This window comes from Tenrec ecaudatus, unplaced genomic scaffold (assembly GCF_050624435.1).
Source record: "Tenrec ecaudatus isolate mTenEca1 unplaced genomic scaffold, mTenEca1.hap1 Scaffold_83, whole genome shotgun sequence".
Taxonomy (NCBI): Eukaryota; Metazoa; Chordata; class Mammalia; order Afrosoricida; family Tenrecidae; genus Tenrec; species Tenrec ecaudatus.
Genome location: NW_027459692.1, coordinates 587077 through 591471, shown reverse-complemented (window position 1 = coordinate 591471; position 4395 = coordinate 587077).

The window sequence follows — 4395 nt, the reverse complement described above, 5'->3', positions numbered from 1 at the left end:
TTTTTCTCCTCTTTTCTTTTTTTACATTTTATTAGGGACTCATACAACTCTTATCACAATCCATACATATACATACATCAATTGTATAAAGCACATCCCCACATTCCCTGCCCCAATCATTCTCAAAGCATTTGCTCTCCACTTAAGCCCTTTGCATCAGGACCTCTCTTTTTCCCTTCCCTCCCCTGTCCCCCCTCCCTCATGTGCCCTTGGTAATTTACACATCGTTATTTTGTCATATCTTGCCCTATCCGGAGTCTCCCTTCCCCCCCTTCTCTACCGTCCCTCTCCCAGGGAAGAGGTCACATGTGGATCCTTGTAATCAGTTCCCCCTTTCCAACCCACTCACCCTCCACTCTCCCAGCATCGTCCCTTACACCCTTGGTCCTGAAGGTATCATCCACCCTGGATTCCCTGTACCTCCAGCCCTCATATGTACCAGTGTACAGCCTCTCCCCTATCCAGCCCTGCAAGGTAGAATTCGGATCATGGTAGTTGGGGGGAGGAAGCATCCAGGATCTGGGGGAAAGCTGTATTCTTCATCGGTACTACCTCACACCCTAATTAACCCATCTCCTCTCCTAAACCCCTCTATGAGGGGATCTCCATTGGCCGACACATGGGCCTTGGCTCTCCACTCTGCACTTCCCCCTTCATTTAATATGGTATATATATATATATACACATACATATACATATACATATATACATATACACACATATACACATACATACACACACTTATATCTTTTTTTTTTTTGCATGATGCCTTATACCTAGTCCCTTGGCACCTCGTGATCGCACTGACCGGTGTGCTTCTTCCATGTGGGCTTTTTTGCTTCTGAGCGAGATGGCCGCTTGTTCACCTTCAAGCCTTTAAGACCCCAGACACTATCTCTTTTGATAGCCGGGCACCATCAGCTTTCTTCACTACATTTGCTTATGCACCCATTTGTCTTCAGCGATCCTATCATGGAGGTGAGCAGTCAATGATAGGATTTTTTGTTCTTTGATGCCTGGTAACTGATCCCTTCCGGACCACTCGATCACACAGGCTGGTGATTTCTTCCATGTGGACTTTGTTGCTTCCGAGCTAGATGGCTGCTTGTTTATCTTCAAGCCTTTAAGACCCCAGTCACTATCTCTTTTGATAGCCGGGCACCATCAGCTTTCTTCACCACATTTACTTGTTCACCCAACATGGAATAAATTTTGTCCAATTCATGGTCATCCTCACAATTGTTATGTTGCAGCTGCTTCCTGCACTTACCATGACAATTCATATCAATGAACATTTTCCTATAATTTCGCTGAACCTTGTATTTACCAAGCCTGTTATTTTCCAAGGACTGATATGTTAGTCTAGTAGAGGTCAATGCCATTTCCTTGATATTTTTTCCTTCAAATAATAAAATAGTAAAACAATATAATTCCACATCAGTTACCATAACAATATAATTTCACATCAGTAACCAGTTTTTTGTTTTCTCTAAGAAAAGCTTTTAGTTTGAGTTCAGTGAAATATAGTTTGCCTCTGATTGCAAGTCATAATTAAATTTTAATTTGACTCTCTCTAATGTTCACGTACTGAGGATAAATGCATCCACGATGCAAATTATTTGTGACATAGACACGTTTGGCTTTCTGTTTCAATTTTCTGATTCTCATGCATATGGAATCAGGAGAGGCAATGATTTTAAGCTCTTAGATGCAAAATAAAAGTCATTGGTTCAACCTCACCAGTTGTTTCTTGGAGAAACTTAGAAAGGTATGCCTAGAGAGAAATGGCACAGTCAGACTCCATAGAGTTTACAGCCTTAAAGATAATGCTCTGGTGTAGTGCTACTGTATTCTATGGGGTGTTTATTCTGTGATAGCGTTACCTTGCTTGTCTTAGTAAAATGAGGTGAGTGTATTTTTCAATGATGCAACTTAAGGGGAGTTTGAACTGTCAGGTTCTGTGTTACATATGAAGCTGTGGATCATTGACCTCCATCCCACTCAGGGCTCCTTAAGCTATGCTTTCACTTTTATAAAGAGAATTGGATATATATATATATATATATATATAATACTAAAATATCTCTAAAGGTGGTATAACTTAGGAATTGGACTAAAATTATAATATAAGACAGATTTCACAACTTCTGAATTGTTTTGTTTCACTCAATTTTTTGTTACTTTTGAGCTTATAGCAGGGGGTGTGGGGGGTGGACAGGATGAGAAAGACAGAACTGGATAGGACTGCCTATGATGGTTAATACTGAGTTTCATATCTCCTGGTCATTATTTGTAAATACTATGTACTTAAGATGCAATATCCCAAAGGCCACATAATATTAGAGAGCTTACACTACTGTCAGGTTATGTCTAACACATAAGGTTACAAAAACATCTTTCAAAGCTAATGTTTCTTGTAGTTCTACTGGTTTTTCCAAGGTTCGGCTTTTAGCTTTAATCAGGATGGCTATTGCATGTTTCTCTTTAAGTGCTTGATGAATTATCTGTTTTGTGTTGCTTAATTTTTTAAAAGATAATTCATCGTAAATTGAGTGTTGAAGTAATTCTATGTAAATTTTATTTTTCCTATTAAGTTCACTGAAATCTTCACTTTTTCTGTCCCATAGTGGAGCCCTGTGGGAGCCCCATTGGACTGCCAACCCAGCAGTTCCAGTGACCAGGTGCTCCATGGAGAAAGACAAGGCTTTTAACACTTATCAAGGGTTAGAGCCTGAGAAAAACACAAAGACATCTCCCCATGTCCTATAGGGCCGAACTGATGTCATCACTGCCATCCATAGCATTACAAATACTACATTTCTAGAAGGCACGTCACACCATGTCTTCTGGAATGTTTTCCCATGAATCTCGAATCCACTTCATGGCTCCTAAGGGCCAGCAAACAATCCCTGAACTAACTACAAGCTTTTCTCTTGTGAAGTGTTTTGTTTTGTTCTTTGTCAGTGGTTTGTTTTTGTTGTTTTGTTGTCTGGTTGTATACTGTTGCTTTGTTTTCCTCTGTCTTGTTTTCGTGCATGTTAGTGTCTCCACAGGTCTGTCTGAATAGGACAGGCTGGATGAACTATCTGGAGGAAAAACAACGGGACCGACAGTTCCGGGGGGACTTAGGATGGGGGTTAGGGGGGGTAAGGAAGTGGTGTTAACAAACACAGGGACAAGGGAACAACATGGGACCCAAAATGGTAGAGAGGGTGGAGTGGCAGGCCTGGTGGGAAATGATCAAGGGTAAGGTTGCTTAGAGAAGAGGTATACTAGCCCATGGTAGTAGGGCATGGTAGTAGGGCAGGAGGAAAGTCAAGGGAGATGGAGGAAAGAGCTAGGAGTCAAAGGGCATTTGTGGAGGTGTAGAAAAAGACATGTACATGAAAATATATATAGGAGGATGGGGAAATAGATCTATGTGTCTATATTTATAGGTTAAGTATTAAGGTGGCGGAAGGACTTTGGGCCTCTACTCAAACACTCCCTCAATGCTTGAATACTTCCTTTTATTAAATTGGAACTCTATGATGCTCACTCTCCCGACACAATGGCTGGAGCCAAAGTGGGTGAACAAGTAAATGTGGTGAAGAAAGCTGATGGTGCCCGGCTATCAAAAGAGATAGTGCCTGGGGTCTTAAAGGCTTGAAGATAAACAAGCGGCCATCTAGCTCAGAAGCAACAAAGTCCACATAGAAGAAAACACCAGCCTGTCTGATCGAGTGGTCCGGAAGGGATCAGTTACCAGGTATCAAAGAACAAAAAATCCTATCATTGACTGCTCACCTCCATGATAGGATCGCTGAAGACAAATGGGTGCATAAGCAAATGTGGTGAAGAAAGCTGATGGTGCCCGGCTATCAAAAGAGATAGTGTGTGGGGTCTTAAAGGTTTGAAGGTGAACAAGTGGCCATCTAGCTCAGAAGCAAAAAAGCCCACATGGAAGAAGCACACCGACCAGTGCGATCACGAGTTGCCAAGGGACCAGGTATAAGGCATCATGCAAAAAAAAAAAAAAGATATGTGTGTGTGTATGTATGTGTAGATATGTGTATGTGTATATGTATATATGTGTGTGTGTGTATATATCTATCTATCTATCTATCTATCTATCTATCTATCTATCTATCTATCTATCTATATACCATAATGAATGAAGGGGGAAGTGCAGAGTGGAGACCCAAGGCCCAAGTGTCGGCCAATGGAGATCCCCTCATAGAGGGGTTTAGGAGAGGAGATGGGTTAATTAGGGTGCGAGGTAGTACCGATGAAGAACACAGCTTTCCCCCAGATCCTGGATGCTTCCTACCACCAACTACCATGATTCTACCTTGCAGGGCTGGATAGGGCAGAGACTGTACACTGGTACATATGAGGCCTGGAGGCACAGGGAAT